This window comes from Punica granatum, chromosome 6 (assembly GCF_007655135.1).
Source record: "Punica granatum isolate Tunisia-2019 chromosome 6, ASM765513v2, whole genome shotgun sequence".
Classification (NCBI taxonomy): domain Eukaryota; kingdom Viridiplantae; phylum Streptophyta; class Magnoliopsida; order Myrtales; family Lythraceae; genus Punica; species Punica granatum.
In genome coordinates, this window is record NC_045132.1 from 26,647,407 (window position 1) to 26,671,833 (window position 24,427).

General features: G+C 40.0%; 2 long non-coding RNA genes and 1 pseudogene across 2 annotated transcripts; 1 reads left to right on the forward strand and 2 right to left on the reverse strand.

Moving 5' to 3' along the window:
* Positions 1-1,325: 1,325 nt before the first annotated feature.
* On the reverse strand, positions 1,326-3,015 carry LOC116210036. Its single transcript, XR_004157399.1, has 3 exons — positions 2,904-3,015; positions 2,619-2,756; positions 1,326-1,459 (listed from the first exon to the last, which is right to left on the reverse strand). It is a non-coding gene; the product is annotated as an uncharacterized LOC116210036 (long non-coding RNA).
* A 7,489-nt stretch (positions 3,016-10,504) lies between these two features.
* Positions 10,505-11,461, reverse strand: LOC116212021. Its single transcript, XR_004157799.1, has 3 exons — positions 11,350-11,461; positions 10,987-11,167; positions 10,505-10,842 (listed from the first exon to the last, which is right to left on the reverse strand). It is a non-coding gene; the product is annotated as an uncharacterized LOC116212021 (long non-coding RNA).
* A 4,829-nt stretch (positions 11,462-16,290) lies between these two features.
* On the forward strand, positions 16,291-21,661 carry LOC116212312 (annotated as a pseudogene).
* Positions 21,662-24,427: the final 2,766 nt, after the last annotated feature.

The following is a 24,427-nucleotide window of genomic DNA, read 5'->3' on the forward strand; positions in this document are numbered from 1 at the left end:
GATCGTTCCGATAGAGAGTGGTGGGATTTCATGTTCTTAAATTTAAAAACCTCCTTGGTAATTGGTTGGGTGAGTAATCTCGTCAATTGTCTTATATTCGAGGATGATAGTAACTTGTAGCTAGTCTCGAGGCAACTGCCACCAGTATGACAACATATATGATATTCTTATTAGAAGGGATAAAATATTGGTCCAATTTTATTTATAGATGCTTTAAATGAATGACATGCATGTGTTGAAAATCCTATACTGTATAATTCCAATTGGTACATGACAAAATTTCGATTTAAAGGGGGAGTGGAAAACAATCTTGTTGAGGGATGACTGGGGCAATTTTGTTGGCACATAAATTTAAGTCCAAGTAGTCCCCCATCTGAAAGCAATATATATAGGTTGGCATTCTTGGCTTTCAACTTTAATCAATGCGGCACATGCTTCCGACAAAGTCTTACCTTCGATCAGATGTAATCACCATATTTGAGATTTGAGAATACATACATATTAATTTTGTTTTTATTCCTTCTATTTTAAGGAGGAAAAAGGCGAAAATTTCCCTTGTCCCTCGAGACATCTTGCCAGATCAATCGAACAAATACAGTTAGTAAGTATTTGACATCTTACGTTTAGGTTTAAATATTGGCCGTTCCGTTCATTCGACGTTGATGATTTACCATGCGTTTGTCTACCGACGTTGTCCTTTCTAGTGCCTGTATAGAGGTGTTATTGATTTGTTTAGTTCGTGCTCGTGTCTAGTTTGTCATGAATTGTACTGGTTCTGGTTTGAACTTTTTAGGAATCGTGCAGGATTGATATTCAGTCTCTGCGTGACGTTGCCAGTTTATTGTTTTGTTAGTTTGTTTGACGATAAGAAGTGATATCGAGACTCTATGATGGTTCTGACATTGATATCGAGACAGGACCCGTGTCCGTCTTGTTTTCAGCCGCTGCAGAGCAGCATTCGAAATCTATTGCAGAGGGATTGGGAGGTCCGCATCCAACACACATATCAGGAAAGGAATACTTGCGCAGATTGATTGTCGAAGAGGGCGATTGATCTTCCCTTAGGGACGCATGTTCTTCATTCAGCTCCTAACGGGGCACTTTCACTGCTGTTAGGCGATATTGCTGAGGCCGTCTTACCCCGTTTCGTTTCTATTTGAGTTTTTTGTATTCGGGCTCTGCGCTTAATCTACCTAAAAAAAAAGGAACTGATGCTAAACAAAGGAAGTAATATACAATCACCTAAAATAGTGTCAAGGCGAAGAAAATATAATTTAAAACCACCAACCACAGTGTCTGAGTAGATCTCAGAACTAAGGCTGAAGATCAATGGAGGAATCATTATATTTGTCAATTTGAGGGATAAATGATTGAACTCACCCGGCCACTATGACCTGAGTACTCCCGATTTCAGCATAAGCAGATCCTGAAGCAGCATTCATTGCATTTGTTCTGAAAACTGCAGAAGACATGATAAAAGTCAGAACATGGCATACAGCTCTAGGTTGATCTCCTCGTGAAATAGCTCCATGTACGATGATAATATTCACATACTCATGTTCACTTCTCTCCGGTGTAAAAGAATTATAGATGAGAGATTATTTACATTGATCACAATTAATTGTGGACAGCATTCGCGTGCGGCCGAGGATGTTTATTTTAACCTGTTATATAATGTTGAAAATGATGGATATGACCAAAGTAATGCCGTGCAAATGAAAAGCTTAGCACAACCGAAAGACGGGACCAGCTTTGCAGCATAGCTATCACAATTGGCATGACTCGGTTGCAAAACCGTCCCAATACCAGAATGAAGTTACAAACAGAGAAGCCGATACACTCTGTGATGCCAATAAGTCACTAAACGATTAACGTGGCACGAACTCAGCGATTCGTGCAGACAATGAATCAAACCACGAAAGCATTGTCGGCTCCGGAAAACAAACAAAGGTGAACCCTTTCTAGTTATACAATCACAAGCTAAGAAAGTCATTCTAACCCAACAGACCAATGCAAAATATAAGAAAGTTACTGGAGCAAAGGAAGCATTCTCGTAGGAAGGACAAATGCATATAAGCTGTTGGAAAACATATATAATTCCATCCATAATCAACATGACAGCAGAGAGGAATTCATCCCTTATTTTACGGATTGGAACAGTCAAGAAATGGTGGGAGAGAGGGTGGATATGCTAATCTTTTAAACTGGTTCGACATTTTGAGGTTATTACTGACGCAACAGCCAGGCTACATCTATCTTCTTCGCTACAGAAGGCGATATATTCTCAGTTGACCATTGAAACAGTTTTTCGGCTTCCACCAGCCAAATACATTATACCAATGCATACAGAAGGCGATATATTCCCAGTTGGCCATTGAAATAGTTTTTCGGCTTCCACCAGCCAAATACATTATACCAATGTAAATCCTTGCACTGTGAATGCATAAAATTTTAGGTCTCCATTCAATCAATTATCCATTTTTTTGGAATTAAAAAAAAAAAAAGAGTCATAAACAGCCAGTAGGAGGAGGATGAATCAAAACATGATCGAGCTCAGCGAGAGGATTCGAGGAGTGAAGTGATGGAATAGGACAGAAGATCAGTTGCTAGTTCATTACCTAGCTCGGGCGCAGCTTCTCTGCAGGCATCCTGCGCCTCCAATTGAATTCTGGCCAGGAACGAACCGCTTCTTCACCTCCATCCATCCATCTGTGATGCTGCTGGGTAACGGAGGAATGTCACGCTCCTCTTTCGTCCTATTTGAATAAAAGAACCAAGTCATAATCAGCCAGTAGGAGAATGAATCATAACAAACAAGATCGACCTCAGCGCGAGGACTGGACTGGAGGAGTGAAGTGACGCAATAGGACAGCACGCAAATCAGTTGCTAGCTAGTTCTTTACCTCGGATGCATTACCGCTAGCTTCTCCATTAATTAGCATTCTTGTTGCGCCTCCGATTCCGGGCAGGCTTCTTCACCTCCGAGAGGTATAGAGTTTGCTTTTTCCATTTTTTTTTTCCGAAGTGAACATGATATTTGAAAATTCAATGAACTCCAACTAAAAGATAAAACTATATCAGCGTAAATTTTTTTCATTTACAAAATTCGGACTCGAGACCATCAATTAATTAATTAATGAAAGGTCTGCTCAAATCTCTCTCTCTCTTCACTAATGTTTTTAGGCTTGGGAGGTCGAGGTGCACGTAGTATATAATTTATTATAAATATAAATTTTATAATAGGATACCGTATCTATGTTCATAAAATATGAAATTGAATTCAATAAAATTGTTAACATGGAATTTATAACTATAAATATTTATATATAATATACAAAGTTCACTTTTTACTCTATATATTAAATTTATTTTATATAAAATAAGAAATTAAATTAAATGATAATTGTTAGTTTGAATTTTATAGTTCAATTTCTATATAAATATATATATATATATATATATACACATGTTAATACCAAGTTTTTCTTTCATTCTTGAAACTTAAGGCAACAAATACTATTCGAGCTGCCATTGACCCACGCCTATGTAATGCATATATATATATATATATATATATTAGATTAATTTGTTTACCTATTTTAATTTCCAAAAAACTTACTTCAGAGATCGAAGGGTTCATTCAACCCTTTGATCATATCTAATAAAAGTAAAGTATACTATCACATTAAATGTAATATTTAGTAGGAAATAAAATTGATTTATAAACATATGTATTTAGGTTTCCATGCTATTCAAATAAATTAACGTTTCAAAGTGAATTAAAATCTCTTTAGGAAAGAAAAGTAACATTTCAATCATCTTAGTCTAGAAAGCATTTGCTAAATGAAATGATTGATCCGACTCACACTGGCAACCTCAATCGAGAAGCGGGCGGCCAAAGGGGGCGCCCCAGCCCCCTTCTCTCCGATCACACCTTGGATTTTATTTTTCTTTTTTCTAAAACTACGTTGTATTTTGTATTTTATTTAATCTGTTTGGACTCGTGGTAGGCATTGGCATTGTAATTAGCAACCGCAATGTGAAGAAAATGAGGATGCGTATCACATTAGATTCCTCATTCCCAATTTATCTATCATGTGACCGAAACCTGAATCCAATCATTTCATTTTTCTCTCATGGCTAAAGTTGCAAACCAATAGTTTTTAAGAATGCAATTTTTCTGGATTTGTTCTTCAATAATTCAAAAACCCTGTCTTGCTTGGTTGAAATTTGTCTGTTTATTTCAGAAGTTACGTAAATGATCCGTCATTCTCTCTTTTTGGAACACTTACGCCAAAAAAAAAAACTGCAGGATTCACTTTCAAGCCGTCTATATACATACACATACCAACCGGAACTATAATTAGAGATGAAATAGAAAATCAAAATCCTTCCACCTGGGAAAAGAACGCAATTAGCTAGCCGTTGCTTAATTTGCTTAATTACTCTGAACAGGATATAAGTAATATGTCCATTTAAAGTCAATGGACTTCCGTTTCTACTACATCATTCCTCATCTCGGGACCAAGCTAACCCCGCAACAGCTACCTTCCTAACTATTAGTTGTCCAGTCAAAGCTCAGCTTCTTCACGTTTAGCATAACTTCCAATTTCCTACCTTCCCATGCACAGAACCAGTAAGCAAACCGGAAATATAAATATAATCCTCCTCCTATGGTTCTATATGCAAATATCTTCATCGCGGTTATAATCCACAATCTGGGGGCGAGAAGGGGCCGTGGCACCACGAGGCATCGGAGGGATCTTCTTTGAACCTACAGAGAATTGGAGAAGAAACAAAAGTAATGTGTTTTTATTGGTTTTGTGGGGGGGGGGGGGGGGGGGGGGGGGGGGGGGGGGGGGGAGTGTTTTGGGGACAACTAGGGCCGCACCGTTTGTAATTCGACTTCAGAAGTCGGGGCTTGCATATCAACATGTGCTGAGAGGCAAGAAAGGTCATCAGTTATTATTCTCAAGATTGGAGATCCCCGCCTAGGCCCCAGCAGAATTAAATAAGCGATCAATACAAAAGAACGGAGAAAACAGATGCCAACGTAGTGTGTATGCGGGGAAAAATATAAATAAAATAAAATAAGATCAGCCAACAAGCCCTATATAACCTGGTAGGCAGTGTAATTAGCAACAGCAAGCTGAAGAAGATGGTCGTAGTGGCCAGGGTCGAATTCTCCAGGTTCAGCCGGTCGAACTAGGTGGCCTCCGGCATGAGGGCAGTCATCAACATCGAAGCCCTAGATTTTAAGCCAATCAGAACAACGGGAGGATGAGAAAATCCCTGTAGGAGAAGAGCGAGCCACGAGAAAGAAGTGCATGCATTCATTCACAGATTAGTCATATATTTATTTACCTGGCTTTTCATCAACTTAGTTTTGTAGGACTGCATCTCTTTGGGCGTCAACCAATCCGGCGGTGGCCGCTGCTTCATGAGAAAGTAATGAATAGATCAGAACGCATCCAACCAAAATTTGACCCTGGCTTACTAATGCGATCGACATGGCAGCTAGTAGACGGGAATTCTTCTCTAATTTTAAAGATCTAGAAAGCTCAAGGAAGGCAGGCAGTGCTAGGTATACACTGATTCGATATTTTGAGGTTATAACCGATGCAAGAGCCGAATTTCGTTTCTCGCTGCAGAAGGAGATATACCTCCTAAGCTACATGAAAAACAGGTGACCGTACCCTACTTTGCGGCAGGAAAAGAATGAATCTCAGATTCGAACAGGCACGGGCAGGCAGGCAGGCAGTCAGTCATTCAGTCGAATTAAAACAGAAGCAGCCATAATCAGCCAAACAGATCATTGAATTACTGCTTGTAGAAACACAAAGCACAACTTTTAACCCTATATATATATATATATATATATATCGTGAATCCCGGAATAGCAAAGGCGGCCCTAACCTCTAAAACGAGAGAAAGTTTATTATTTTATCAGCGAGACAACTGAAGAGATGAAATCCATCAGAATGTAATCAGGTGCCACTACTCTACCTTGAGGTGGCGCTCAGGGATCCAGCGGCGCGCCCAATTCTCGATTCGCATCAAATTCCAAGCAAACCCCTCCATCGCTGATCCTGCATGACGTAAAGGTACTGCCATCTTCATCCCCATCTTCTACCTCAGCATCAGCAGCTCCCTGCAAACCCTAATCTGTTCTTCGAGATGGTCAATCTGTCGGCGGACGAGTTTACTATTTTATTATAGGATAGGATAGGATGGGATGGATGGGGATGCGTCGGTGTTAGTAAGGTGGTAAAAAAATGGGCCATTGAATTGAGTCGGTGTTAGATGCTTCAATTGAGTCGATGTATTAGTCCCATTGCCCGGCACCCAACGTTATTCGGCGGGGAATAGGATTACGGAAGTCCGTTAATTTGATTAATAATAACATGTTTAGTCTTCTGTTCATATCGTTCTTTCTTAATTCGTTCGCGGGTTGGACGATTGGTCGACGTGTTCTAATGGGACTTCAACATTAGGTTTTTTACCTGCCATTTTTTTTTGTATGCTCGATTTCTTGACTTGATTAGATAGGGCCCATTAGATTTCTAGAAATCAAGATACACACTAAATAAATAAATAAATAAATAATTGTATCATCTATTATATCGTATGCTATTATTTATGCTAGAATTCGAATCTGTAACCATCATTTTATTTATTATGTTGTGCTTTAATATTTCCCTTATTTTTAATTTAAACATGATACGATTAAAAATAAAAAAGGTGAGTTGAAAGAAAATATTGTCCACGGAACATATTCTATCCCCTCCTTTTTAACCTTCTTAATCCCATGTTCTATCACAGGAATTTCACTTAATTTTTTCTTCCAAATTTTATCTCACCTACTAAACAATAAAGATATATTGTATACTTTAGGTAAATATTATTTGTTTACTGCTAAATGTATACTAAAATCTGCATCTATTGCTCCCTGGGACCCTATCGAAGGACTCCATACCATTAAAAGGAGCACTCGTATTGTAGCTCAGACGTTGCGCATGCATTTGGCTCTTTTTTTTTATGGTTAGTATTTTGTAAAATGAGCTTGTGAATACCTAGCTATTGGATGCAAAATTTAACAGCTACAATCGAGTACGGAGATGACTTTTTGGGCGTCGTTTCTACATTACAAAACTCTGAGGATCATAGAAACTCAACTTAATCATATAAAAATTTTGATTTACTGCTATTGTATTGATAAATTTCGTAATTCATTTTGAGATTTGGAGTCAACTTAACTCGACCTAGAGTCGATCTCTCCTGCATTGCTTATCATGAATTCATAAGAAATTGCAAATTTAATGCTCAAATAAGTGAGCACTGAGATAGTAAAAAGAAAAATAAGTTCTCCATTTCGGTCAACATTACGAGGTAATCTTATTTTGAGTCATATGTTGTGTTTGAGAAGTGTTAAAATTTAGAGAGGAACAACAATTCATCATTTTTCCACCCAAAAAATAAAAATGTCATTTATTACGTTAAAGCATATGAGAGAGAGAGAGAGAGAGAGAGAGACGATACACTACGAGCTGAAAAAAAAAAGGTTGAAAATCCTACTAGAAGGCTATATATTGTTGTACGAACGAAGTTTGTTCACGGTATAAACTCAGAAAGTCTATTTTAATAATCAATATATATATATATATATATACACACACATTATTGCGACTCCCCCGAGGTGTTATTCAACTTAAGACATTCATCGCTGGGCAAAAATGGTCAAATTTGGAGTGCTAGAAGAGAGATTCCCTATTATTGCAAGCAAAAAAATACAACCTCAATAAATACACTTGCGGATGCAAGTATGATTGGGAGGGGGAACATGTGATCCTTTTATGTCGATATATTTCTCTCTTCTTTTCTTTTTTTTTTATTTTATTTTATTGTAGATGTTTTATTATTGTAGATGCACTGTGATAAACACCTATATTTAGTTCATACTGGGCATGCATGAATGGAATAAAGTGGGCTGAAATCACCCGTATAAAATGTTCCGTTCCATTCATGCATATCGAATATGCAATTAAACCCATCACTCTATAATGTGAATATAGGTTCCACGTACCAATTACTTGTTACCTTATTACATTTAATTGCCGATGGATTGTCATTGGTTATCTTTAACTTCGCCAAGCTAAGCAGTAGCTCGTGATGCGAGTGAATGAAGCATAGGGAATGTGGTCACTGGGGGTGGTAAGTAGAGGGAGTGAAGAGGGAACATGACTAGTATTAGATGAGAAGCAGCTGGTACAATAATGTTGACGAGCACGTATAATGGAAAACGAAAGAGAGGGATTTGAACCCTTGGTTCGAAAAAGCTCATACAACGGATTAGCAATCCAATGCTTTCGTCTACTCAGCCATATCTTTCGAGTTTTTTTTTATTAGGTAAATTAGATATATCATAACTAAATATGAAGCAGTACATCAAGATTCAAATACTCATCGAGCATACAAAATGAATGAAAATTCGACTTTAGGCCATGTTAGCCCAAGTTGCGTGCCCTTTGGTTATCCGAGTGTGGCATCCAATGATATTTCCATATTGAAAATATCGAAAGAATACTAGTGATATCCGAGACTAAAACTCCTAATGTCCCGAGGGGAGTGGTGGGAGTTGTGAATAGTATCGACGAGCAACAGAGCATCTGATTTAATCCATATTTTTCTCCATCCCTGTTCGAGAGCTTAAGAGATTGCAAGTCGGACAGCCATTGCTTCCGCCTAGAGGGGGACCTAGTCTCGGTGGGTAAGAACCATGAATGGGTGGTTTGCTAATCTGCAGTGCTTTTGATCCCTGCGAGACAAGCTCTCTCGGTTGTCCAAGTGGCGTCGGTGTGAAATTGAATGCATCTCCAATCATGCCATTTCTCCAGGTTGGAAAGGGATAATTAGGATATAACATAGAGCCATTGCACATAATGGAACATAAGGGTTGAAAAAAATTCCCTTTTTTTAATCTATTTTATAAATATATTATTTTACTGTTAAGATAGTATTTTACTATATTAATATATACAACTTTAATGTATACAACTTTGACATGTCATGTACTCGATGATCTCGTAAGAAATAATTATAGTATCTACTATCTATGCACGATCGATATTCGATAATTAATTTGATATTCGGTGAGAGATTGGAGAACCTAAGAATGGGATAATGAGGAAGTCAGTGATACCTTTTCAAATCATCAGTTGATTTGTACAAACACCAATGATTACGCACAACATCCTCCACTGCAAGAAGAAGTTCTAACTACTTCTTACCTTAGGCCATGGTTGACCGTCGGGTATGAATTGGGATTAGATTTGGGATTCATCGGGACAAAAACAATTAAGGGGGCAACCAACATCTATATCTTGCTTGTGAGCCGCCAAGTACCAGTCCCGCTACAGTACTGGCGCAAAAGGATCGGTCCTTCACTTGCTGATCGTTCGCGGGGTGGAGTAAGGATGGATTGGTATAGTGTTTGTCTTGAAAAGACAAAAATGCCCCTGTCCATATTTCAAATTTTAGAAAACTACCACTTTTTTTCTTTTAACAGTTGAATATGGGAAGGGCGGTGGAGGCCTGACTACTGGCCACTGTCGTGATCGCCAAGACCCAAAAGTCATCAGCGACCTCGCTTGGGGCGGTGGTGGCCGGTGTCGGGTTCCCACCGCCCTTATTTTATCTCTTTCTCTCTCTTTAAAGAGATATAAAGAAGGTAAATCTGAGCTATGGTGGCCCAAAATCGATGGTGACCTCTGTGATCACTTGCAATCTCAATTGGGACTATAGTGGTCGGAATTGAGCCACTGTAACTCAGATCTATCTCTTCATTCTCTCTATTCAAGTGAAGAGGCAAAGAGAGGACTTAGGCGGTGGAGGCCGACCTCGGGCCCCACTGCCCATATTCCTTCTTCGATGTTTTGTTTTCATTTTGATTTTTTGTTAAAATTTTAATTTTAATATTTCGAACTAATTTTGAGGGATATGTTAGTCTTTTTGTTATAAATAAGGGATATTTTAGTCATTTAAATAGAAAATTCCAATGTTAAATCTAAACACATTCCCAACATTTGATTATAATATTGTAATCTAATGAAAATTTAAATCCTAGCTCATCCATCCCTAATTTTCTCCCTAACCCGACAATGTAATTAGCAACCGCAATGTGATGAAAATGAGGATGCGTATCACATTAGATTTCTCATTCCCAATTTATCTATCATGTGACCGAAACTTGAACCCAATCATTTCATTTTTCTCTCATTCTAAAGTTGCAAACCAATAGTTTTTACTTTTTAAGAATGCAATTTTTCTGGATTTGTTCTTCAATAATTCAAAAACCCTGTCATGCTTGGTTGAAATTTGTCTGTTTATTTAAGTTACGTAAATGATCCGTCATACACATACACATACCAACCGGAACTATAATTAGAGATGAAATAGAAAATCAAAATCCTTCCACCCGGGAGAAGAACGCAATTAGCTAGCCGTTGCTTAATTACACTGAACAGGATATAAGTAATATGTCCATTTAGAGTCGATGGACTTCCGTTTCTACTACATCATTCCTCAACTCGGGACCAAGCTAACCCCGCAACAGCTACCTTCCTAACTATTAGTTGTCCAGTCAAAGCTCAGCTTCTTCACGTTTAGCATGACTTCCAATTTCCTACCTTCCCATGCACAGAACCAGTAAGCAAACCGGAAATATAAATATAATCCTCCTCCTATGGTTCTATATGCAAATATCTTCATCGCGGTTATAATCCACAATCTGGGGGCGAGAAGGGGCCATGGCACCACGAGGCACCGGAGGGATCTTCTTTGAACCTACAGAGAATTGGAGAAGAAACAAAATTAATGTGGTTTTTTTGGTTTTGGGGGGACGGGGGGGCGGAGTGTTTTGGGGACAACTAGTTTAATCAAGTTAAAACTAAAAGTCAATGGGGAACTCAAATCGACTGAATATAAAACCTTTGACCCTGCAAAAGTGGCAGAATGAGTCGCTGAATGGAGAACTGAACACACGAGCCTCATACTCTTTAACAGTGCCGGCAGCACAATCCAGTGCCTCGAATGTCATATAATGAGCATAATCAGTGCCGCACCATTCGTAATTCGACTTCAGAAGTCGGGGCGTGCATATCAACGTGTGCTGAGAGGCAAGAAAGGTCATCAGTTATTATTCTCAAGATTGGAGATCCCCGCCTAGGCCCCAGCAGAATTAAATAAGCGATCAATACAAAAGAACGGAGTGAACAGATGCCAACGTAGTGTGTATGCGGGGAAAAAATATAAATAAAATAAAATAAGATCAGCCAACAAGCCCTATATAACCTGGTAGGCAGTGTAATTAGCAACAGCAAGCTGAAGAAGATGGTCGTAGTGGCCAGGGTCGAATTCTCCAGGTTCAGCCGGTCGAACTAGATGGCCTCCGTCATGAGGGAAGTCATCAACATCGAAGCCCTAGATTTTAAGCCAATCAGAACAACGGGATGATGAGAAAATCCCTGTAGGAGAAGAGCGAGCCACGAGAAAGAAGTGCATGCATTCATTCACAGATTAGTCATATATTTATTTACCTGGCTTTTCATCAACTTAGCTTTGTAGGACTGCATCTCTTTGGGCGTCAACCAATCCGGCGGTGGCCGCTGCTTCATGAGAAAGTAATGAATAGATCAGTGCGCAACCAACAAAAATTTGACCCTGGCTTACTAATGCGATCGACATGGCAGCTAGTAGACCGGAATTCTTCTCTAATTTTAAAGATCTAGAAAGCTCAAGGAAGGCAGGCAGTGCTAGGTATACACTGATTCGATATTTTGAGGTTATAACCGATGCGAGAGCCGAATTTCGTTTCTCGCTGCAGAAGGAGATATACCTCCTAAGCTACATGAAAAACAGGTGACCGTACCCTACTTTGCGGCAGGAAAAGGATGGAAGTGAATGAAAATTTGCGGCAGGAAAAGAATGAATCTCAGATTCGAACAGTCAGTCATTCAGTCGAATTAAAACAGAAGCAGCCATAATCAGCCAAACAGATCATTGAATTATTGCTTGTAGAAACACAAAGCACAACTTTTGACCCTATATATTCATATATTGAATCACGGAATAGCAAAGGCGGCCCTAACCTCTAAAGCGAGAGAAAGTTTATTATTTTATCAGCGAGACAACTGAAGAGATGAAATCCATCAGAAGGTAATCAGGTGCCACTACTCTACCTTGGGGGGGGGGCTCAGGGATCCAGCGGCGCGCCCAATTCTCGATTCGCAGCAAATTCCAACCAAACCCCTCCATCGCTGATCCTGCATGACGTAAAGGTACTGCCATCTTCATCCCCATCTTCTACCTCAGCATCAGCAGCTCCCTGCAAACCCTAATCTGTTCTTCGAGATGGTCAATCTGTCGGCGGACGAGTTTACTATTTTATTATAGGATAGGATAGGATGGGATGGATGGGGATGCGTCGGTGTTAGTCAGGGGATAAAAAAATGGGCTCGGCTGATGGTCGATCATGGGCTTCAATTGAGTCGATGTATTAGGCCCATTGGAATTTGGGCCCGGCACCCAACGTTATTCGGCGGGGAATAGGATTACGGAAGTCCGTTAATTTGATTAATAATAACATGTTTAGTCTTCTGTTCATATCGTTATTTTTATTTTAAACATGATGCGATTAAAAATAAAAGAGGTGAGTTGAAAGAAAATATTGTCCACTGCGAGCACTGAGATAGCAAGAAGAAAAATAAGTTCTCCCGTTCAGTCAACATTTTGAGGTAATCTTATTTTGAGTCATGTTGCGTTTGAGAAGTTTTAAAATTTAGAGGTGTACAGAAATTCATCATTTTTCCACCCAAAAAATAAAAATGTCATTTATTACGTTAAAGCATCTGAGGAAAAAAAAAAGACGATACATTACGAGCTGAAAAAAAAAAGGGTTGAAAATCCTACTAGAAGGCTATATATTGTCATACGAACAAAGTTTGTTCACTGGATAAACATAAAAAGTTTATTTTAATAATCTATATATATATATATATATATACACATTATTGCGACTCCCCCGAGGTGTTATTCAACTTAAGACATTCATCGCTGGGCAAAAATTGTCAATTTTGGAGTGCATGAATGAAATAAAGTGGAATGAAATCGCCTATATAAAATGTTCCATTCCATTCATGCATGTCGAATATGCAATTAAACCCATCATTCTATAGTGCGAATATAGGTTCCAAGTACCAATTACTTGTTACCCTATTATATTCGATGGCCGATGGACTATCATTGGTTATCTTTAACTTCGTCAGGCTAAGTAATAGCTCGTGATGCGAGTGAATGAAGCACGGGGAATGTGGTCACTGGGGGTGGTAAGTTAAGGGAGTGAAGAAGGAACATGACTAGTATTAGATGAGAAGCAGCGGGTACAATAATTTCGACGAGCACGTACAATGGAAAATGAAAAGAGAGGGATTTGAACCCTTGGTACGAAAAGCTCATATAATGGATTACGGTTTCATCTACTCAGCCATATCTCCGAGTTTTTATTTTATTTTATTTTATTATGTAAGTTGAATATATCATAACTAAATATGAAGCAGTACATCAAGATTTGAATACTCGTCGAGCATACAAAATGAATGAAAATTTGACTTTAGGCCATGTTGGCCCAAGTCGTGTGCCCTTTGGTTATCCGAGCGTGGTATCTAAGTACATTTTCATATTGAAAACATCGAAAGAATACTAGTAATATCCGATACCAAGCTCCTAATGTCCCGAGGGGAGTTGTGAATAGCATCGACGTGTAACAAAGGATCCGATTCAGTTCAGATGTTTCTCCATCCCTGTTCGAGAGCTAAAGAGATTGCAAGTAGGACAACCTTTGCTTCCGCCTGGAGGGGGACCTAGTCTCTGTGGGTAAGAAGTAAGAACCATGAATGGGCCGTGTGCTGATCTGTAGTGCTTTTGATCCCTGCGAGACAAGTCCTCTCGGCTGTCCAGGTGGCATCGGTGTGAAATTGAATGCGGCTCCAATCATGCCATATCTCCAAGTTGGAAAGGTATAATTAGGATATAACACAGAGCCACTACACAAAATGGAACATAAAGGGGGTAAAACAATTAAGGGGGGCAACCGACGTTTATATCTTGCTCGTGAGCCGCCAAGTACCTGTCTCGTTACAGTACTGGCTCAAAAGGATCGGTCCTTCACTTGCCGATCATTCGCGGGGTGGGTTAAGGATGGATCAGTATAGTGTTGAACTTGAAAAGACAAAAATGCCCTTGCCCATATTTCAAAAATTTGAAAACTACTACCTTTTTTTTTTTTAAAAGTTGAATTTGGGAAGGGCGGTTGGGGCCCGACCATTGGCCACTGCCGCCCCACGCGAGGTCGCCAGCGAATCCATAAGTTATCGGCGACCTTGCCTGGGGCGGTGGTGGCCAGTGTCGGGTCTCCACCGTCCTTATTGTATCTCTTTCTCTCTCTTTGAAGAGATATAGAGAAGGTAAATTCGGGTTGTGGTGACTCGAGATCAATGGCGATGATCACTTGCGATTTTGATTGGGTTGTAGTGGCCGAAATTGGGCTACCAAACCCCGATCCACCCCATCTTTCTATCTCTTCGAGTGAAGAGGGAAAGAGAGGACTTAGGCGGTGGCGGCCAGCCTTGGGCCTCACCCCCCATCTTCCTTTTTCGACATCTTGTTTTCATTTTGATTATTTGTTAAAATTTTAATTTTAGAATATATTTTAATTTTAATATTTCAAACTTATTTTGAGGGATATGTTAGTATTTTTGTAATAAATAAGGATATGTTAGTCATTTAAATAGAATATTCCAATAATAGAATATTTCATTTTCCTCTTCATGGCTAAGTTGCAAACCAATAATTTTAAACATGCAATTTTTTTCTGTTCATTTTTTTTTTGCCCCTAAATATGCCTGTTTTGCCTTTACTTGCTTCTGGTTGAAATTCATTGGATCCAATTCCTAAAACGAGGGCACAGCAGCCCAGCCCATCTCAATCTAGAAAGGTAAAACTAACAGATCATTTACATACGTAACTTCTTAGAAGAAAATCTGCAGGACCAATTTTTAAGCCGGCTATATACATATGCCCAAGCAGAACAATAATCAAAGAGGAAAGAGATAATTGAAATCCTTCTATCCCGGATCGGAACGTATTCATCATTAACTGACCATTGCTTGATTACATTGAACAGAGATACGTCATATGTCTCTTCAAAGTTGATGGATCTTTGTTCCTATTACATCTTTGATTAGTCAGGCGTAAAAGTCGAAGCTTCAATTTATAGTTTACGGATATGGATGTGTCACTGTCGGTGTTAAAATGGGATGGCTGAGGACGATGACGGATTGCCATGGACCCGATCGGTTTAAATTAGGCCCATTGTAGCTGGGCCCAGCCATAATCTAAAGAAATGCATTTTGCTTTTCCTGACACCAATTGTCTGTGGAATTTGCAGTCGACGAATGGAGGTTAAGAAGGTACATATATAAAAGCTTATTTATAAAATGAAGAGGGTATTAAGATTAGGAAAGCCCTTTTTTTGTTTTTAATTATTATGATGATATCATTCAATTTTTACTGAAAATTTTAAGATGACAATAACGGGTCATGTGTAAATTGTTAAGTCGGGTTAGTCGTCCCGTTTACAGAGAGGTTCGGTTCTACTCTATCACATCCAAAAGTTTTCTGCAACTTCGATGGAGAGCAAAGGGAAAGTGCATCGGCTTTGAAAGCCTATGCCTAGTTTGGTCTTGTAGATAAAGCTCACCATTAAATTTATTCATGTTGATAGAAGAGTTTCATAGAACTGACCTCACGGTGGAGCTCTGATTGGGCCACCCAGCCCATGATCGAAGTTCTTGTGTGAGTTGGGATGTTCGAGCAACCTCAAGATTTCAGCCATAACGTGCCTCGTAAGTTGGGATCCTTGAACTTGGAATACCCTCTCTCATTCCCAGGTTAACAGGGAATGAGAACAGCCAAATACGCAGTCGATAACCTCATAGAGCCAATATTAGGGGTATACATGTGATATCTTCACATTAAAGGACCACACTGTAATTATGTATAGTTGTATCCCTTTCTCTCTCTATATATATATATATATATAACACGAGTCTGCCCATATTTAGGCAATGCCTCTTGTTCTTTTTTTTTTTTGCTTAACCAGGTCCTCCTAGCATAGCATTAGGTAATTGGAGGATTTGGGATATATTGTGGCCGATCGAAATCATCTGCTGCATAATGTCGAAGAGTGTGGGAGCTTGCAACCGTAGAGGTTTCCATCATACCGACCGAGGTGAATCTGAGCTTGAGTACCCGATAATGGAAATTGGAAATCTGAGCTTGAGTTCAAGCTCGAGAAATCGACCTTAAGAGTCCAGCATTAGCACTAGAATTTTCTCATTACCGGCATTCGACCGATTCTCCAACAAAATTTAAAGCATGGTAAAACCAGTTCAAATCAGTTGCGACGTGAAAAATGATTGACCCGACCCGACCATACCATACCATATCATCTACTCTATGCCTCTGATGGGCGTGGAGGATGGCCCAAAGTATTCCGGGCTGCAGTCGGACCCGGGAATGACGATAGCTCCGGCAACTTTCGCCTGAGACATTCTCGCCATTTCTTTCCCCCCCGGGAAAGCTGTCCCTCGCACTCTGACACTAAAAACTTGACGTTTGTCCCCCGTCCGATCTCTCTCTCTCTCTCTCCCTCTCTTCCATTTTTGATTCATGGTGTTGTTGCAGCTCCGCTCATGCTACGCCCAGTACCACACCATAGTCTTCTCTCCTCGCTTCAAGTCCCTCTCTCGCACCTCTAAGCCCTTCTCCCTCTCCCTCGTCCATCTCTCCCCCTAGCGGATTCCCAACATGTCCTCTAAGCCCTCCGCCTTCGACCGCCTCATGCTGAGCTGAAGTGCAAGATACCGCTGCTGAAGAAGAAGGCGGCGGAGTTCGACTCCAAGAAGGTGGCCAGTTGGGGCGAGGGCGAGAGGGTCCCGTTCATTTTCTTGTGCTTAGCTTTTGACCAGATATCGAATGACACTGGGCGGATCGTGATCACTGATATTGTGTGCAATGCGCTGAGGACCGTGATGACCTTCTTGCAATTGTGTACTTGTTGGCCAATAGGATTGCACCGGCTCACGAGGGACTGGAGCTGGGAATTGGGGATGCCTCGATCATCAAGGCGCTCGCTAAGGCTTGTGGGAGGACCGAGGTGCAGATTAAGAAGCGGTACAAAATCAAAAATTGACGTTTTTGTTCGTTAATTAATTGTCGCTTGGATTCCATCTTCTGGGTTGGCTGCATTTATTTGCTATGGCAAAGAAAAGTTATTTTCTCATCGTGTGTTGTTAGTTTTGTAGGAATTGGGAGATCTTGGTCTTGTTGCAAAAGCGAGTCGATCATCACAATCCACGATGCGCAAGCCTGATCTATTGACTGTTGCCAAGGTTTTTGATACCTTCCGGCTCATAGCTAAGGTGTGTCAGATAATTAAATTTGCTCTATAGCTCCTATTAAGTTGAATGTACACCTCTTGCTGCGAATTCCCAATATTTTCTGCTTGTAAACAGATATTGTGATTAACATCTAGTTCTTCTTTGCCTATTTATAGAGTACCATGGTCATCTATTTCTCTCCCTATTACGCCCCATCGCAGAAGTCCCACCCCCAGTTGGGCTGTTTGGTCCATGTGATTTGGAAAATGGTTCTTGATATGAGTTTTTTTGCCCTGCATGCATCCCCTCCTGATGGTATAAGTATTTGTGCTGGATTTGATCAGATTAAGAACGTCTCTTAATTTGTGTGATTGCTCACTGAGTTTTGAATCTCTACAGGAGTCTGGGCAGAATAGCCAGGAAAAGAAAAAGAACCATATCAAGGGACTTGTCGTTGCAGCTACTGACTGTGAACCTCAATATTTAATCCGCCTACTTCAGGTTATGGTTTGGAAGCTTACGAGTTAATGAGATTGCTGCTCATTCAATGCGCTGAACTTTAGTACGTTGCAGACAAAGCTGAGGATTGGGTTGGCTGAACAGACTCTTTTAGCTGCCCTGGGACAGGCGACAGGCGGCTGTGTATGCTGATAAACATTCTAAGCCACCTTCAGATATTCAGTCTCCTTTGGAAGAGGTAAATTTGACGATATGCCTTCTTCAAAATGATCTTCTCTTTTATCTTTGCACTGGAAATTGGACTGGACGTCTCGTTGAACTCACAGTGATGACTTGATTTGCAACAGGCAGCAAAGATTGCGAAGCAAGTTTACTCTGTTCTTCCTGTTTACGATAAAATAGTTCCTGCTCTTCTGAGTGATGGTGTATGGAATCTTCGAAAAACATTAACTTCACGTTGGGTGTTCCAGTTGGCCCTATGCTGGTGAAGCCAACAAAGAGTGTCTCAGAAATTCTTAGCAAGTTCCAAAATACGGTGTACACTTGTGAATACAAGTATGACGGGGAGAGGGCACAGGTGATGCCTTTGTGTTGAGATATTTTATATTTTTTACTATTATAGCTTTATAGATGTACTGTGATAAGTACAATACCTATTAAAAGAATATAAAATCGCTGATTGACCAGATTCATTACATGGAGAATGGTGCGGTTGAGATCTATAGTAGAAATGCTGAACGGAATACTGCTAAATTCCCGGATGTTGTGGCTGCAATACCGAGGTAGGTCTTTTTAGGTCATGGTATCTGACATAATTTTTAGATGTTATATCTTCGCTTTTGAATATTGAGATAATAGTGCTTAGTTCGATATCAGTTCATGCGAAGGCTTTGTAGTTATCTCAGGCACTTGAGGGTGACCGGTTCTTTAACCTTTTTATTGGTATATACATTTGATCACTGTAGGTTAAATAGATTAGTCTACTAACGTCAACAATCTTTTTCTTCATATACGATACGGGACTGTGTTAAATCATTTGTTCTAGATTGTGAGCTCGTTGCTTATGACCATGATAAAAAGAAGATCTAGCCCTTCCAGGTGATTAGTTTAGATTGTCTAAACATTTCTTCTGGTGAAAGCATCAGTTCTATATTAATCAGGATATAACACGATTTCATACTCAGGCCTAAGTTCTATTATATATAGTAAGATCATTGAGGATAATTTGTGTTCTGTGCTGTAACTGAAAAGATTATCCGGGCCTTAGAAAAATTAGGAACTTGCAATCTGTGCTAAATAGGCATGGTTTTGAACGGTACCTTGTTTTGGCAGACACTTATTACGACTGCACGAAAAAATGTGGTTATGAGTGAAATCAAGGTGGATGTTTGCATATTTGCCTTTGATTATATGCTCTATTTCAATGGAAAGCCACTTATTATGGAAGAACTCAAAGTGCGCAGGGAGGTACGACTTTTTTCTTTATGCTTAACTTAATGGCTTCGAGCTTTCTTCCCTCTGATGATTGAAAGATGAAAATATTATTAAGGAAGGGCCAAGGGGTTACAAACTCAGATACTTGTACAAGAACGAAATCTACTGAAAATTATTGAGTTTGACATCCAATTCACTGCACAATGATTAACAGATCTTTGAACTTGATATTTAGCAACATTTCATTTCATTATTTATTTTTCAATTGCTTTATGCAGCATCTTTATGAATCATTTGAGGAAGAACCTGGATATCGTCAGTTTGCGACTGCAATTACGTCTAATGACATAGAGTAAATCCAAACATTTCTCGAAGCTGCAGTGAATGCTAGGTAGGAACTATGTTCATCGGTGATTATTCAGTGGACCATGCTGAGCAGATTTCTTTTTAATATATGTGTTCCAAGTTTTATGATGAACCTGTTCCGTTTCCAATGCGGTGTCTCTACTGTAGTGCAGTTGTGAAGGCTTGATCGTCAAAACATTGGACAGAGATGCTACATATGAGCCTTCCAAGCAATCACTAAACTGGCTAAAGTTGAAGAAGGATTACATGGACACGTAATGTTTATTTTCCAGTTGCAAGGTTTCACCCAATGGAGTTTATATGTTAAAATTATATGCATTTTCATTTTGCAGTATTGGTGATTCTGTGGATTTGGTACCGATTGTTGCTTTTCATGGCCGGGGGAACGTACTGGTAAGTACAATCTGAATTACATCTGGAATTTCCTTTCTTTCATCCAAATATCATCAGTTGTTTAAGTTATAGCAGCTCATTAATTCCCTGAGCTAGAATTTTTCCTTCTTTAATCTCTGATGCAAGCTCAAATCAAGCTCTTGATTGGCACTTACACGTCTGCAAAATTGGTGAGTGAAAATAGTTTTGCAATCAACGACGATGAAATTGAAACTTAACTTGATAGCTTCTCAATCATTGGCAGGCACTGGTTTCTCTGAAGCAATGCTTGAAGAAAGATCTGCCAGTCTTCGCTCCAAAGTTATCCCAAAGCCAAAGGTGTGACTATTTACAACTCCCCTCTCCCTTCTCTCTATGGGTATATTCACTTCCTAACATGCTAGCTCTTTGTGAATTGCAGCCATACTTTCGTTATTCAGATACACTCAGCCAAGATGTGTGGTTTGAACCCACTGAGGTATAATTGCGATTGTGCTTTTTCTTCCTTTGCACTTTGTTTTGACCCTCCTACCCGTTAATTATTGTAGTTAGAAAGCAATGGTCAGTGCAGAAAGTTTCCCGTTTTCTAAAAAGTTTATAGTGAAATTATTGTTTCGGATTTTTTTGGTTGAGCTTCATTTGATTTCTCAATTCTCTCACAGCAACGTTTATGCATTTTCTTTACAGGTATTGTAGATGCTGATAAGGTTTGCCCATCTCACTGATGCCCAAGATGTTTTTGCTTTTTATAACCGACGTATATCTGCACCTTTCATGTCTTCTGCAGTCAGAGATCTATAACTTGTGGGTTGCTTCCGATACTTAATTGCTTCATTAATTTTTTCTTATGGAAAAGGGTATCTCTCTCCGCTTTCCGCCTCTGCTTCGTGTCCAGGAAGATAAAGCGCCAGAGCAAGCAACATCTTCAGAGCAAGTGAGTAAACATTTTTCTTTTCTCGTCATTCAACTGAACAATTTGATGGATTATTCATGTCCCGGAAGTGATAGATTATGGCTGAAGGAGATTGAATTCCAATTCCATAAAACCCTAAACTTCATATTCCGTTATTATGAACATAGATTAATCTTCTTCCCTCACATACAGATTGCAGAATTGTATAATGCTCAAAAGCACAACCACCAGAACAATCGAGATGATGATGAAGAGGAATGAAAGACAAGGCCATCCCTCGTGTAACTGGACGTATAATAGTCCAAGGAAGTTCAGTAAAAATGTTGGCCCATGAAGAGTCCATGATTGATCCAAGCTTGTGGCCTCATGCCACGCATTCAATGTGTCGGTGTACGCGTGGCACCTCTTGAGTAATGTTGGAATCGGAGTTGAAGGTTGCCTCTACTTATAGATGTAGGCATGCCCCTGTTTGCCGAGTCTGTGCTGTCTGGATTACTACTGAGATATGAACTGGTTCATGAAATTATTTTCAGCTTGGAGGAGACTTGTATACAGTTGTCTGTACTTGAAAACAGCTCTCTTTTCAGTGAAAATCTTGGTTTCATACTGGCCATTTTTGGTCTATTTTCCTTTATGTTACAGGGATGAGCCTGAAACACTGTTGTGCTTTACATCGGTATGTGGTCTTGGGATGAGCCTGAAACACTGTCTTCCATGCTCTGCCATTGGACAATGCCCATCAAACAGTTGTTCAAACAAATGCCGATTCCAAAAAGTATGGAGCAGAGTATTATATATATAGCATTGACATTACCTTATCTTGGGAGCAGTAGGCCCAACTGAGAAGGGAGCTTCTACCAATCTCCATTGATCTGCTTCAACTGACTCAACAAATTCTGAGAGAGCGGGAGAGAGGAAAAGAGATGGACAGGGAGAGATTTTTCTAGGGGTTTTTTGGAGGTTTCCTTTAGCTTTTTATAGAGGATGGCTGGCTTCTTTGCTTCTTCTTCTGCTTGTCGATTGCCTTTTTAGAGTATTCCCACCTTATAAACTGATGGATGGGGTCACAATGTGCTTTCAATGAGGTTAAACGTCTATAAGACGAGTGACACCAGCTTGATCATGTGAGGCAGTTGACATTCGCTTATTAAACTGCCATTAATTCCTATTCGAATATCGGCTTGGCTTTGACAAAAAAGTGCTTTCTTCTGTTAATATATGAACTCTCGCACTAAAGTTATCTCACATTACGAGTTTTAACTTAAATGGATTGCAAATAATCCTGTTTTAAAATCATATCCCTACTCTACTATTACGCCCCCTTTCGGGTCTAAATAAATAAATAAATAAAGTTTTAGGCCTCATCTCAATTTGCCTCTATAGTTTGTCGCGTAAATTTGAGTTGTCTGGTTGCTCAGAGAACCAACCGAATACGCGCCGCTTACGTGACTTTTCGAGAGGGACCGGGCTATGATTTGTGAGGCAACCTGACTTACCATTGTTAATTCCAGCTTGTCCCTGAGTGGTGACAATGGAAGGAGGGGGAAGTGGGTGGACAGCCCCATACTTAGGCAATACATTGCTTCGTTAGGAAACAAAGATCCCAACAGCTAAGCCATACGAAAAGAAAAGACCCTGAAAAACAAGCCTTGCAATCTCCCCTTGCTACTTCCTCCCCCTACCTTTCTCCGTGATTCCATCATCTCTTTTTCAACCATGTTAGCCCCCATCAGATAAAAAATTATGCACCACATTATCGAAGCAAACAGTGGCCCCATCCTGAACGACAGGGTCCAAAGATTTACTTGAAACATTCTCTTAGTCATATCATATCATGTCATCACATAAAATATGTAAAGGAAAAGCAAAGGTCTGTGGTGTGTGTGCGTCTCTTCTTCATTTTCATGAACATGACAGGAACAGTTTGGACTCTCACAAAGAACCTTAGAGACCACTTTCTTGGCCACTTGCGCACTTAATTAACGACTACTCATCAGCAGAGCTCTCAGTGACTGGAGAGGTCCCTCTCCCTCCCTCCCTCCCTCCCTCCCTCCCTCCCTCCCTCCTCCACTGTCGAAGTTGAAGAACTTACTTTCATTCCCTGGGGACATGAAAAGATCATCGGCAGCAGCCATGTAGAGTGAGAACATCTGTTGAGCGGCTCCCTGCACCCGACAAAGCAGCTGGTGTTATACAATCAGAGATACGGGCGGAGAGCCCAGTTCAGCTCGGTGCCTCCGTCTGACCCTCGCAAAATTCTTCCAAATCCTTGCTCACACCATTCCACTCCCCAGCTGTTGTGTACTATCCAGTATGGTTTCAGCAATCTTCCGCCAACCCCTGCCATCTCCGAGCCAAAACCAACCAGTAATACACAATGCCTCGGTGCCAATTTGCCTTCTTGATCCCTTCTAATATAGATGTCCTGAAATCCCAACTTACTGAACTCATCATCAATCGTAATAGCAATTACCAGTGGCTGCTGTAGAATGCCTTCAATCAGCCCCCTCTCGTCCCGTCCGTCCAAAACTTCCCAATCCCGAATTTTGTATCTCTAGCCATCCTGTAACAAAGATTTTTTTCTGTCTTTAGGGTGGGCAAACATTTGGATCCTACTTGTTCACTCAACTTAGTTATGGAATATAGGAAACTAAAAGTTAAAGAGATGATTAATCGATTGATAACATACCCGGCTGTTCCAATGAGACCGGCGAAAGAATCGAGGGATACCATCTCCAACATAAGGGTAGTCTTTAAGTCTCCTCACCCCGATATCACGGGCGTAATCTAATGCTCTCGAAGGACTGTTCGCATCATCAGGTCGCAGGAGACATCGGTGTGCATCCACCACGTCCTGTTGAGAAAGAGATGGGACATACTGTCCGTGCAAACGGTACAGTGCTTCAATCGAAGCAATCGCACCGAAAGCCCAACATGTACCTGGCAGAATAATGGAAATATTAGAAAATTAACCACCCAAAATTAGAAAAATTAGAAAACAGTACCACGTTTTGCTTTTGTTTCTGGATTTTTACCCGGTCAACATATATTTACTTTTAATACATACTCTTCTTTTTTTCTTTTTTTGAGTCCTCTAACTTTTCTTTTTTCCAAACCAATTCATTTAATTGATACTCACCGGATTCTCCCTGATCTGCTGTCGGGCTAAGAATACCTGGGCGATCAAATCTGTAGTCAAAATGGGGTAAGTCCTCCTGAAGAAAAAAGAAAGAAAAGAAATTCAATTAACAGTTAAATTAGAATAGAAAAACTATAACTCATATATTCATTAATTATAAGTAATATATTTACCGTATACGGAAATGGAGCTCCCCTATCCCCTGAAATCCTAAAAAAAGGATCCGAGCCAAACTGAAACCGCAACAAA